Here is a 14,484-nt window from a genome sequence, read left to right as displayed (position 1 = left end):
CTGAGGTGTTCCTGATTCTATTTGCAATTACCTTAGTAAACACCTTGTAGGCAATGTAGGGATTGGAGGACGGACTTCGGGATGAAAACAAACTTGGGAGGATTTATTTTACATTATTTACAAGGAGGTGAGAGTCAAGTAACAGTCGTACAGTCATTACGGGCCGGCAGCAACTCGGACGCTGCGGCCCGCGGCAAGAAGTTCGAGAGAGGTCAATCAGGGAATGCTCTAGAATGCTCTGGTATCTCTGGAATGCTTCTTATAAACCCTTCGAGCACTGGAAGTCGCGTCACGTTTGACCAATAGGAGAGTCCGCTGAGATGACGCCATTTTCGGCCAATGGTTGGCGCCCGTGCCGCGGTGCCACACCAGGCGGAGAGAGTCGCCGCTTGGTCCCCCTTGCTTGATCGCCGTCACAAAAGCCAGGTGGGGCGACGCTGCCAGGCCTTCCCGGTACATCGCAGCCGTCTTGTTTCGGGACCCACTTTCCTTGCAACAATGCCGGGCTATCCCTTCGTTTTCTGGAAAACTCAAGCATTGAATAGCTCCACCGGCGGCGTACGAACTTGTTTGCACGTGAACTTGTTGGCTCGAGCGCTCCTCTGGAATGTGCTGCGATTCGATGTGGTCCGGGGGAACTCGAAGTAGCCTCAGGAAACAGCCCCATATCTAACAGCTAAGCACCAAAAACGGCTTTCCCGCGGCAGCTTGTTCATGCGTATCAGATAAGGTCCGCGCTGGAGAGCTCCGGAACCATTGTTCGCCCACCGAACTCGTTCCGTCACAATGACGATGGGGCTGGTGGATGGAGGCGGTTTTCAGCACAAAGGCCGCTTCTTCGAACGCCTCCTAGCTGCAGCGACGGAGAGTGGGGGATGCGCGTCTTGTCCCCCAGTCGTAACTGGGTGGCAATCTTGCCTTGCAGCTCGCCATTCTTAACAGCAACAGACAGTAAGATGATCGGTCTATAATGTTAGGATTATGTTAGCGTTTTTCCAAGATTTCGGTACGCTCGAAGTCATGAGGCATTGCGTATACAGGGTGGCCAGTTTTTCTAGATCAATCTTCCCACCATACTTCAACAAATCTGCTGTTACCTGATCCTCGCCAGCTCCCTTTCCCCTTTGCATAGCTCCCAAGGCTTTCTTTACTTCTTCCGGCGTTAGTTGTGGGATTTCAAATTCCTCTGGACTATTCCCTCTTCCATTATCATCGTGGGTGCCACTGGTACTGTATAAATCTCTATAGAACTCCTCAGCCACTTGAACAATCTCATTCATATGAGTAATGATATTGCCGGCTTTGTCTCTCAACGCATATATCTGATTCTTGCCTATTCCTAGTTTCTTCTTAACTGCTTTTAGGCTTCCTCCGTTCCTGAGAGCATGTTCAATTCTATCCATATTATACTTCCTTATGTCAGCTGTCTTACGCTTGTTGATTAACTTGGAAAGTTCTGCCAGTTTTATTCTAGCTGTAGGGTTAGAGGCTTTCATACATTGGCGTTTCTTGATCAGATCTTTCGTCTCCTGCGATAGCTTACTGGTATCCTGTCTAACGGAGTTGCCACCGACACTTATTGCAGACTCCTTAATGATGCCCATAATATTGTCGTTTATTGCTTCAACACTAAGGTCCTCTTCCTGTGTTAAAGCCGAATACCTGTTCTGTAGCTTGATCCGGAATTCCTCTATTTTCCCTCTTACCGCTAACTCATTGATCGGCTCCTTATGTACCAGTTTCTTACCCTCCCTCCTCAAGTCTAGGCTAATTCGAGTTTTTACCCTCCTATGGTCGCTGCAGCGCACCTTGCCGAGCACGTCCACATCTTGTATGATGCCAGGGTTAGCGCAGAGTATAAAGTCTATTTCATTTCTAGTCTCGTCATTCGGGCTCCTCCACGTCTACTTTCGGTTATCCCGCTTGCGGAAGAAGGTATTCATTATCCGCATCTTAGTCTGTTCTGCAAAGTCTACTGATAACTCTCCCCTGCTATTCCTAGTGCCTATGCCATATTCCCCCGCTGCCTTGTCTCCAGCCTGCTTCTTGCCTACTTTGGCATTGAAGTCGCCCATCAGTACAGTGTATTTTGTTTTGACCTTGCCCATCAACGATTCCACGTCTTCATAGAAGCTTTCGACTTTCTCGTCATCATGACTGGATGTAGGGGCGTACACCTGTACGACCTTCAATTTGTACCTCTTATTAAGGTTCACAACAAGACCTGCCGCCCTCTCGTTAATGCTATAGAATTCCTGTATGTTACCAGCTATATTCTTATTAATCAGGAATCCGACTCCTAGTTCTCGCCTTTCCGCTAAGCCCCGGTAGCACAGGACGTGCCCGCTTTTTAGCACAGGCGATCGAGTACAGTGTCTCTATCCTGTCTGCGACCCGCTCTGGCAACAAGGCGACGGTCCGCTTTAGCAGCCCGGTCCCTCCCTAGCACGTGTCCATATACAAGCTCCAGTTCCGGGTGAGACCCGGAAGAACGCGTCCACTGCAGTGCCAGCAATGTGGCCACTATGGGCACGTGGCTGTAACCTGCGACAGACCTACCAGCTGCCTGCACTATGGGAGGTCGCACGAGCGAGGAGAAAGCTGCCCAAATGCCGCCCACTGTAATAATTGTGGTGGCAATCAACCTGCTAATACTCCTGACTGCCCCAGGTAGCAGGAAGAACGCAGGGTGGCAACCATCATGGCGACCGCCCCTACTCCCCTCTCTCGCCGTGCCATCCGGGCCTCTGTGCGGGAAGAGACACAGCAGGCGAAGACCTCTACACAACTCTCGTATGCACAGGCCCTAACCAGCCGCTCACGAATGTACCAGTCAGCGATGCTCCCTCCTGGCCAGCCACCCAAAGAAGCCCCACGGACGCTCCGAGCCGGACCATCTCAAGCCACCACGACAACCACGGAGGCACCAGCCATACCACTACCGCAGGCCTGTCCAGACCCCCACGGCCAGCTAATTGCGAGCCTGCAGCTGATACTGAAGGCCATCGGAAAGATTCTGCCTACTGATAGCCCACTCCGAGCCCTCTGCCTCCAGGCGGGAGGAGTGCCATCCGCTCAACACCAGCATGGCTAGCAACCCATCGAGGTCCCGCCGCCAACGCCCGAGGGTGCTCCAGTGGAATTTATTTATTTATTTATTTATTCGGTATACCTCCATCGCCTGTACGGCATTATCGCAGGGGGGTTAAAATACAGGTGGGCACAATGGAAACATATACAGCAACATCAAAAGAATACATCAGTAAATACAACATAGTTTAAGCACTGAAATTCGCAAAAGCGGAATAGAAACTAACAAAGTACAAAACAAAGTGAGTGACAAAGTAACTAACTAACAAAACAGAAAAAAGTAGCGTATGTGCAGAGATGAATAACAGAACAATCAAAGAATATGGCTCTCAATAGCATTTTCAAAACTAGAAGCTGCCATCACTTCATTAGGGCGCTCATTCCAATCGCTGTAATTCCAATCCAATTCCAATGTAAACTCGCTGCGGCGACGGCACGGCGAGCTGTGTTGATTGGGGATTGGGGAAGCCGCAGCTGCAGCTGCCGAGGCAAGGACCTCACAGACGCCATCAGCCGAGCTGGCCTGCTGATCTTGAACAGCGGGGAGCCCACCTACGTCCGCCGCGGAACTCGCACGGCCATCGACCTCTCCTTCACCACCGAGCAGTGCTCCTACTCCTGGGCGACAACTCCGGACACATGTGGGTCTGACCACTTCCCTATCGTGATCAGCCCCGGGCCTGGGATAACGCCTAGGTCAAGAACTACACGTCACAGACTGGTCCCTGTTCCGAAAGCACTGCAGCAAGTTGGACGATGGCCGTGACTTTCTGAACGCCATCGCGGATTGTGCTCAGGCTGCCACCATTCAGTGCTCTGCCCCACAAGATACCCCCGCTCCGGACGTTCACCTGCTCAACTTCCGCGCCTCCAGGCGTCGTATGGAGCGCAGAGCTATCCGGACGGGCAAGGCAGAGCATTGGACCGAGTACAGACGCGCGGACGCCGGCTGCAGACGCCAGCCGGGCCTGGCGTCTGCAGCCGGCGTCCGATGCAGCCGGCGTCTGCAGCGAGGCTCCTCCAGCCAGAGCTGGAGGAGCCTCTGTTCCACCATCGAGGAGTCCGGGGGACCCCTGGCTTGGAGATGGCTCAAACCCCTCACTGGCAGGAGAGCAAGCCTACAACCTGTCCTTGCCGTGGCCATCACCCTGGGCAACAGCGAAGATGGCTTGGCTTGTCCCTTGCGGAGCTCCTTGCCGACCAGTTCGCGCCGGCTGTATTATGCACTGCAGCCATCCTGCCGGTAGGACAGCCTTCCGTCAGCCTGCCTAGCTGCCTGCACAACCACCACCCGGGTGGACATTGAGCCAGGTTACGGCTATCTGCCAGGACCCGCTGACGCTGCACGAGCTCCAAGTGGACCTGAAGAGGGGGAAGCGCCACAGCGCACCAGGAGCCGACGGAGTGACGACCCAAATCTTCCGCAACCTGGCCGCCAGCGGGCAGCAGCACCTGCTCGACTGCTACAACGACATCTGGCGGTAAGGGCAGGTGCCGGAGCCATGGCGCACAGCCATCGTGGCCCCCATCCTGAAGGCCGGAAAGCCGGCTGGAAACGTGAGCTCCTACCGGCCTGTCTCCCTCACCTCCGCCACTTGCAAGGTGATGGAGGCCATTGCTCTGGTCCGACTGACTGGGTGGCCCGTGCCCATGGCTTCCTGGCCGACGAGTAGACGGGGTTCCGGCGGTGCCCATGCACCGTGGACTCCATCGCGGATGTGGCCTTCCCACTGGAAGAGGCCAAGGCCTGCGGTGACACTGTGCTCCTGGTGCTTATCGACATCAAGGGGGGCTTCGACGGCCTGCCCCATCCAGTCGTTCAGCAGGCCCTGGACCTACTTGGCATCAACGGGAACCTGCGGCGGTTCATCTCGTCGTTCCTAGAGGAACGAACCCTCAGGGTACGAGTGGGCCGATCGAGGAGCCCCCCTCGGCCGGTGGCAGCGGGCGCCCCAAAGGGGTCAGTGGTGAGCCCTTTCCTGTTCAACCTGGCCCTGGCGCGGCTTCCTGCTGCCGTGCCTATCGACCCCCACTACTCCATGAAGGCCTCCATCTACGCGGACGACATCGCCCTGTGGGTGCGAAGTCCACCACACAGCCACCGCAGCGCGCGCTCGGCCCTTCAAAGAGCCCTCGACACCGCCGCTGCTTACCTGTGCAGCAGTGGCCTTGCCATCTCGGCAAGGAAGACGGAGGCCATGCTGCTCCACCCAAGAGCAGCCGCCGGCCGCACAGCTGCCCGGCTGCACCTGGAAAGCGTCCAGTTACCCTGGAGCACGGCAGTGGCATACCTGGGGCTGCGCATTGATCACCGGCTGTCCTGGCTGCCTGCTGTCAAGACCCTGCAGTCCAAGTCCTCCGGATTCGCAAGGCAGTCTCCCAGCTTCTTGCCCGAGGACAGGGCTGTACCACTGGGTGGGCTCTGCGGCTGTACGATGTAGCAGCCACCTCACATCTGCGGTACGCCCTCCCACTCGTGGCGCTACCACCTGCCCGTCTCAAGAAGCCAGAGCTGCAGCATCGGGCCGCGATTAGGCTCTGCCTGGGCGCTCCTCGCAGCTCCCAAGTCGCTGCAACCTTGGCCGAGACAGGAGCATGGCCCCTGTCTCTCCTCCTTCTGCAACAGGGGCTACACCATGTTGACCGCCTCCAGCATGGCCCAGACGGCAGTGCCCTGCTGTCCCGACTGCGCTCGCGGCCCCATTCACAGAAGGGCAGACTCTGTGGGCTGTATGAGGAGGTGATTGGGAGGCCTCCAGCGAACAACGCGCAGCTGCCTCCTCCACAGAGACCACACATACCCATCACCACAGAGCTGCCCGGCGTTTCCAAACGGCGCACCCCAACTTGTCCTTCAGCAGACGGCTGCTTCCCTCCTGCATGAGGACCACGGATGACACCTGCAGATCTACGTTGACGGCTCGGTGATGCCGGACACAGGCTCGTCGACTGCGGCCTGCGTCGTGCCCGCCTTGCGGAAGAGCAGGCAGTGTCGCCTCCCCGACCATGAGACGTCAACAGCGGCAAAGGTAGCAGGCCTCCACCTGGCTGTGGACTGCCTGCAGAGGCCAGAAAGGGCCAGGGGTCGCCCTGCTCTCGACAAGGCTGATGGCGCTCCATGAGGCGGTCTGCTCAGTGTCCCTGCACTGGCTTCCAGCCCACGTAGGGACACCGGGCAACGAGAAAGCTGATGCACTGGCAAAGCGTGCCCACCACTACGTGGTCCCGCCCAGCCTGGCAGTGACAGCCAATGATTTCACAAGCCACAGGCTTCGACGCTATCTGCTGGCCTGCCATACGGACAAGCGGATGCCCTTGGGTCGCCCTCCGCGACCACTTCCACAGGGCGGCCTCGCACACAGGGAATCCTTCTGCGACTGAGGATTGGCTGCTGTTGGACGGCGCTCGCCGCCACCGGCATGGCCTCATCGCCTCTCCAGCCGGCGTCTCCTGTAGGGAACCCGGGACCGTGGAATACATCCTGCTGGCCTGCCCTACTTACCTGCAGCAGCGTGGCCGCATCCTGCAAGAGTTCTGAAGCCTGGGTCTTCCTTCTGCACGGCAGGAAGACATCCTCTTCCCTGGTCGCAACGAGCTACCAGCCCTCCTAAGCTTCGTCGAGTACCTCGACTCGTCGGGGCTTTCGGCGAGACTAGGATTTTTCGCAAAGACGGATAGTCTCACGGCTATCCAAACCACTCCAGGCTACTCGATCTGCCCCAACCAACTGGCTCCTGTCGGATCTTCTCCCCCTGGCCTTTCACCAAATGACCATTCCTGCCGGACCCATTAGGCCCTTCCTGCCGGACTGCTCAGCCACTGCCATGACGACACTTTAACCACCTACTCTCCTATCTCCTTTGCTCCCTCTATTCCCCCACCCCTGTTGACGCTGAGACGTGATGCCGCAAGGGCTGCAGAAAATAGCGTCAACCTTTCCTTTTCTCTTCAAGAACCACTTCTCTGGCCGCGACGCCCCAGCCGAGGTACCTCGTTCCTTCCTTTCCCATTCTTGGAACCGGGGAGACTCCCTCTCCGCCGCTCGCGGAGAAGCGCTATTCCCTCGTTGCATCTTTGTCTTTCAGCTGAGGAGCTTGCGACTGCCTGCATCTCAATTCAGCCGCTCAGACCACCGCACGCCGTCCCCCTGCTGCGCTCGGCCTTCGTGAGCGACTGTCCGCCCCAGGGCCCGAGCGCGGATCCACTCTGGGTGAGCTGAACTCTTATCAGCTTCTTTTGTGGTTCCAACATTGTGCGGTTTCTTTCGCCTCAGACGTGCGGAACGATCCGCCGCTGTGGTTTTGTTTTGTATTGGTGTTTGCTGTTGTTGTATAGTTGGTATTGTGCTCTAAGGTGGACAAACACCTTAAGAGACTCACCCTGTGCCCCTGGCCTGAACCCGCCGTGGTCACAATTCACTGCGAACCGCGGGTTAGGGTTCACAACTCTGACTGTTAGGGCTGCTGCGAAAGTGCTAGCGAGCGACTGCCGCTCGGCCGGCGCTGTGCAATCCAGAGAAGGGTCAGGTGCGCACGCGCGAACTTGAGTAATACCCCTATAGGCTTTGAGACCAGAAACCCCGTAAGCTATTATAACACAAGTGCCCGCCCTCGTACTGTGTTGCATAGACGCCCTCGGTGCTGCAATGCATTGCGTAGAAAGTACTTGGGTTGCGTTGAACGCTTGCCGGCACGTCGCGTGCGGCAGTCCATTACAGTGCCCACTTTGTGTGGGCGCGGAAACTACATCGATCAAAGAAGGCCATGCCCCGGCGCTTATTCGCAACGTGGTCGGTCGTATAACTGGTGAGACAAATGACCTGCGTAAATTGCTGCGATCGACCACATCTCAGCCGCGAAACAACGCATAAAGAGGGCGAGCACTCCACTAACTATATACAGGGCTGGACAAAGATATTTTGCAATTGCATCATGATACGATACGAGATACTAGGGCAACAAATATTTGAGACACACATACAAGATACTACCGATATTATTGCATGCGATACGATACTCTACATTTGTATCTCCAAACACTTCGATACATAAGCAAATTTCGCATTAAGGATCTATATAACGTAGCAGCAAACGCGCATGCACAAATATGTTTGTTTCGAAAAATCTAAACTACAACCATCCCTGTTTTGTATGAATGAAATGTCTGTTAGTATCCCAAAGTTTACCTCTTTTGCTTAAAGTATATGTTTATTCCGAAGCAATTTATTCGGATTGCTTTAGCTGCTCAACATGAAAGCTGTTTATACGCTGCAGCTGTTTTCACCTGTCGCTTTTGTAATTCCCGGGAGTCGGTGCTCCTTTCTGCCGCAGACGTCACGAGAACGTGATCTTCTTGCGTGATGGATGCTCCACATCCGCTGCGAAGGTTTGTGCGTGGTGGCGCTGGCTAATACTCCCAGGGTTCTACTAGGAAACATAAATACGTAAGAAAGTGGATGGGGTAACGGCGCCGCGGTAGCTAAATTGGTAGAGCATCGCACGCGTAATGCGAAGGTTGTGGGATCGTTCCCCACCTGCGGCAAGTTGTTTTTTTCATCCACTTTCATTTCCATTAATTTATGGATTCTGTATTAAGCATAAGTAATTTCCCCTATGTTGTCCTTGGTGTTGTTGGCTTCTTGTGATGTGACGAATAAAAATCGGGCCCCTCGGTTAACCCCCTTTCTTCTCGTTTATATATATATATATAGTATTTTTAGCTGCACCAATTGTTATTGGCTGTGGCACATAGCCCGATTGTAACACTTGATCTAAATTACTCGATGAGGGGGTGATTGCTTCTGCGCGAGATCAACGTGAATAATTTATGAATTAACATCGTTACGCTTTTTTCTCTTTTTGATTAGTTACGTTACGGCATATGTTTCAATCTAGGAATTGTAGCTAGTGAGTTTCCAAGGCATATCTACAAAACAAAGGCGATTTCTCGTGCACAGCTGATCGAGTGGAGAGTGGGTTTAAAGAAACCTGGTAGGTCCTCTATTTCTTGCTTGGCGCTCCGCTGCCTGTGCCACGAACTCATTTGAAAAATAGCGACTCATCCTTCACTTTGGCGTCCTCTCACCGCAAGCAGTCAGAGGAGGGCCTTTGACTGCTTCACAACCCCTTACCCAAATCCCCCCTTAAGTTAACTTAGCGGGGATGCGGGAACCCTTAGCCCATTTCTATTCGCACTCATTCGGACCAACGACCGGTTGGACGATGGCAGATTATTTTAATAGCTTAAATGTTGGTACAGGTTGTCGCAGAACATCTAGCAATACGAAATGGACGCAGTATGCTACGGAGGATTACTCGAACGTATTACGGCACGAGGCAATGCAGATAGATAAAACGATCGATTATTCCAAAAGATACGCTTCCAGCTAGATGTATCATCGCGGAGGGGCTTCTTTGGTATGGAATAAGGTCTCGTGTTATGAGCGTACTTATCAAACCGTGTTAGAAGTGCAACGGCAAGGGCGGCGGACGTTGAGTGAATCTAAGAAAATATTCTGTTTAATCGCTGTGGCGCTGGAATCGCGGAGTGTAAGTAGTAACAATCAATCAAGCAAAGAGGTCTTATGGTGTGCGATTTTTTTTATTGTGTAATCTTGCTTCAAAGCACTTATATGTATATGCGTTCAAACATATATTTTATCTTCTAACTTTTTTTTTAGTTTGTACTGAGGGTTTGTGCGTTCAAACTTTTAAATGATTCGCTTTCTTTTTTAAATCTCGCGCTTAGTGTAACCTCCCATCACAAAAAAATTGTTTATTTTTTTTTTTCATTTTTACAGGTTAATAAGCATTATTTTTGTGTAATTTTCGTCGCTCATACAGTGCCTTAGCCCATATAAAAGGTGAAAGCCCATATGAAACGGAAAACTCAGAACGACACTTCAGCGGAAGTTTACGGATAGCCAGCAATATTTAGACTACAACAGTCATCACCCACGCTACTGCAAGCAAGGAATTTTTGTCGGACAAGCGAAACAAATAAGAAGAATCTGCACGGAAGACAACGATTATATCCACCACCTAAATGACCTTACACAAGTTGCTCTGGATAGAGTTTATGATGTCGCGTCAAGATTGGAGAGATAGTTGGAATTAGCTAAGAAAGAGCCTACACCAGAATCTGACAGTCCGCCAGCCTTTATAACAAGATATTCTAATGCACGCCCAAACATAAACAACATACTACGAAAACATCACACGATATTATCAAGTAACTAGCGTCTGAGAAAAGCGTTCCCGGATGTACCAAGGGTTACCTATCGCCGCAACAGAAACCTTAAAGACATGGTAGTGCACGCAAAAGTCAGCCAATATCATTCCCCCGTAATGAAAGCATGTCGTCGCTCCAGGTGCAAAACCTGGAGGCACCTTCAAAGTGGCATTAAAATTAAGAGCACAGCAAATAGTTATACACACGAAGTCAAAACTAGCTTCACTTGCACAAGTTCGGACGTGATTTCTATACTTGAATGTTCCTTCTGTAAGAAACAATATGTTGGTGAAGCGGGACAATCAATGAACGTCAGATTAAACGGACATCGCGCGGACACACCTAAAGAGCTTCGCAAAGCCGTCGCCGAGCATTTCAACCAACCAGCTCATAACTTTGATGAACATAAACCCTACATCTTACAGTCAAATTTCCGTTCTGAATGAGAAAGAAAATACAGAGAATCATACCTGATCAAGACATTGCAACCAATAGGCACAAACGTTTCAAAGGGAGTTTTAGAGTCTATTCGCTATGCTAAATTTCAGTCTATAGGCAACAACACTTAGTTTGGTAGCTTAGTGTTTATTTCTTTCTCTCCTTTTTTCCCCTTTTATTTGTTTATCTCTTCCATTTCATTTATATGTTTGTTTTCAAGAGCACCGGTTTATACCGCTCCTTCTTTTATCTCTTTCAGAGACACGATAGCCCAAAACCACCAGCGAAGCAGGTAATAGAGGGGTGCTGAGCACGCCGTTAACACGCCGGCTGACACGGCCGTGTCACCGGCCTTGTGCACAACACTCCTTTATTCTCAATTCTACGCGCTCGCCGCTAGCACACCTACGGTCGTTGCCTCACCTACCCGCTTTACCCTCTCTCCCCTTTAGAAAAACTCTACCTATATACTATGCCGAGGAAATCATATGTCGCCTGGAAAGACAAGTCCACTTGTCGAAACGTTGGCTGCCGCTTTTACCTTGTTCTCGATTTGCTCATCGGCTGGAATTTCCATCTCCCGCCTTCGTCGTGTTTTCCCTAATATCAGCCCCGGCACAGAAGCGTATGATGAGTTCCGAATGCGCACCCGAGGCAGCGATGCGGTCCACGATGAACAGGCGTACGGATGAAGAAAAATAAACAGATGACATAATACACATACAGAGACAACAACAAAAAAAGAAAAATAGTCAAAGCCAGGCTTCACTCATCACACAAGCACGCAATTATGAATATGATATGTGTATTAGACAAGCGCCACAAGAATAGTAGCAGCCGCCGCGGTGGCTTAGCGGCTATGGCGTCGCGCTGCTAAGCGCGAGGTCGCGGGATCAAATACCGGGCGCGGTGGCCGCATTTGGATGGCGGCGAAACGGAAAAACGCCCATGTCCAGTGCATTTGGAGCTCGTTAAAGATCCCCTGGTGGTCAAAATTAATCTCGAGCCTCCTACCACGGCGTTCTTGATAATCAAATCGTGGTTTTGGAAAGTAAAAGCACAGAATCCATCCATTCATTCACATAAGTACTAGTGAAGCGCATATACATACGCATGGTAGAAGTGAGTTGCGTTTACATAATGGTATACCCAATGGGGTAATTATAGTACGTGCACGTTTAAATGTACCTGTTTTTTTCAAAGGAATGTTCCTGTGCGTGCAATGCTTTTCACTGTGCTGTTTTTGATGTGCAAGTTCCGAGCAACTACCGTGAAAGTTCGGCGGGTATCAGTTGTGTGTATAGTTCTATTTCTAATTGTCTTCTATGCATAGCGTGTCTTGGGTAATCTAGGAGAAGATGGCGAACGCCCTTGTTGTCGTTGCCACGAGAGCAAGTCGGAGATGACGCCTGTTTTGTGCGGTATAGAAATTGTTTGTGTGTGTGCTGTTCCAAGGAGCAATCGATGATTAGTGTTAGACGGCGCGCTTGCTGCCCACTTTCCCCCCTTACGCGCGCGAGGATGAGCTGCCATCGTCGGCTCACCCTCCCACGCTGTCGCATACGGCGTGTGGCGACGAAGTTGTCGCCCTTGGACTTTATACGGAACATCCCGGCGACACCAACGGCAGAAATGCGGCTGTAGTTTGCATATAATTGCTATCGCAATAAAATAGAAGGGGCCCGAGGATAGAATCCTGCGGCACGTCAGAAGTAACTGGACATGAAGGCGAATCAAACTCGTTAGCTGTAACATATTGCCTTCTATTAAAAGGAACGTTTTCAATTCAGGCAATAATATTGGGATAGACGTTTAACTTGTTCAATTTTAAAGATAGTAGTGTGTGAGAGACAAGGTCAAATTCTTTCTGAATAGTTGGGAATATACAATCGATGAAACACACGTTTTCGAGAGCAACGAATGATTCATTAGTAGAACAGGTTAATGGCATTTCAAATGAAAATACGTTACGAAACGCATGCTGTGTAGCCGTAAAAAATGCATTATACTCGAAGAAGTTAGCTAAACTTGAGTAGATTATTTATTTGAAGAACTTGCAAGGGATGCTAGTTAGTGATATGGGTCTGTAGTTAGGAGAAGAATGAGCGTCACCAGATTCGAATAACTGTGCCACCTTTCCCCCCTTCCAGTCGCCTGGACTGCCCAGAAGCAATGGACTGTGAAAAAAGCACTTTTAATATTATGGAACTATACATTGCAGTGTTCTTCAAAAATTTCGACTTAATACCGACAGCTCGGAATAAGGTAATTTCAAGTTGTTGGTTAGGTGCAGCACATCAACAGAATCTATGAGCACATGATCCATCGGCCGGCATTTGATTATAATATACTCATAGCGATGAATAGTTAACGAATGGGAAAATGGCAAACCTTTCCTTTAACAGTGAACAACATTGTGAATGCGGAACAAGGACACCGTCCCTATTCTTCAACTTTATTGCGTTATGCCCCCTAATGTTGCAAAACCTTTTATAATTTTCTATAAGTAATGATGGAAGAATTCTATTGAAAAAAAGAAATCCTTCGCTTCACTTATCGCATTCCTAAATATTAGACCTGCGTGGTGGGACTTAAGCCACAACTTAGGATTGTTAGATCGCTTAGCTTTGCGAAACGTACGCTTTCTTTTTTTTTTATTCATAGGGCGTTTTATAGAGGTACTTAACCAGACCGAACGATGTTTGCAAGAAATGACTCGCAATGGCACGTATTGGTTAATTAGATATCTCACTCTGCTCTTAGATATGGATCAATTAAACTCAACTATTTGTTGAAAAAACTTAGACAAGTAATCATCAATAAAATGTGACTGCTCTTTGTCAATAGAAATAAAATCGGCTTTAGAATAATCCCGTACATGTTTTGGTTTATTGGGAACACACTTAACATTGCCCTCAAGTATAAAATTGATGAAACAGTGATCACATCCGCTAGGCGACGTGATTAAAGAGGTAACAAGGTGGGGAGAATTTGTGAAGACAAGGTCAATTCTGGTAGCAGTCGATGACGTAAATTGGTTGGGTTCAATATTCAGTTGCGCAAAATTAGTCGCAACATAAATTTTCAAAATCAGCTGCCGAACACGATGTATTGGTAGGTACTGGTTACATTCCAGAATACGTTATTTTCGGAAAATGAAAATCACCCACTATAGGAAGATTGGAGAATAAGGATACCTGACAAGAATGTTATTAAGTGCGCCATTAAGCTCAGCACAAAATGACTAAGGTGCGGTTGGCGACCGGTAACAGGCACAAAGAATCATGCCACTATGACTGATTACTTGTCTAAGTTTTTTCAACAAATAGTTGAGTTTAATACATGCAAAACACCCATTTAAAACTGCAGATAATAGGGTTATCAAAATACGCAAGGTTATCTGACACGGCGATGAGGACGCCACCTCCTGTTCTATTGCCGCGGTCACGTCAGTAGAGCTTGAAATCTTCTTCATATTCAATAATTTCGGCGTTAGATACCTTCGAAGATAACCACGTTTCCGTTAGAAAAACTACATCAGCATTGCATCTGTAGATAAATGAAGATAGGTCATCACGATTGTTCACAAGGCTACGGATGTTTCAAAAAAGAAAAGTTTCGCTAGCAGAGGCAATGGTTTTCCGTGTTTGTTATGACGAAGACGTATCATGACTAAAAATGCAGTTTCACATTTTTGAAAAGATTATTCTGCATGCGCATCAACTT

The 14,484-nt window shown here is 50.1% G+C and overlaps 2 protein-coding genes and 1 non-coding gene across 3 annotated transcripts in view; 1 reads left to right on the top strand and 2 right to left on the bottom strand.

The window, feature by feature from the left end:
- Positions 1-14,484, bottom strand: part of LOC135911998 (glycosyltransferase 25 family member-like) — an 873,389-nt gene that overhangs the window by 206,865 nt on the left and 652,040 nt on the right. The window lies entirely within an intron of this gene.
- The window catches only part of LOC135912000 (glycosyltransferase 25 family member-like), a 571,330-nt gene that overhangs the window by 284,483 nt on the left and 272,363 nt on the right, over positions 1-14,484 (bottom strand). The gene's annotated exons all lie outside the window — the stretch shown is intronic.
- On the top strand, positions 8,559-8,631 carry TRNAT-CGU (transfer RNA threonine (anticodon CGU)). Its single transcript has one exon. It is a non-coding gene; the product is annotated as a tRNA-Thr (tRNA).

The sequence above is a fragment of the Dermacentor albipictus genome, chromosome 1, assembly GCF_038994185.2.
Source record: "Dermacentor albipictus isolate Rhodes 1998 colony chromosome 1, USDA_Dalb.pri_finalv2, whole genome shotgun sequence".
Taxonomy (NCBI): domain Eukaryota; kingdom Metazoa; phylum Arthropoda; class Arachnida; order Ixodida; family Ixodidae; genus Dermacentor; species Dermacentor albipictus.
This window is presented reverse-complemented; position numbering and strand designations above follow the sequence as displayed.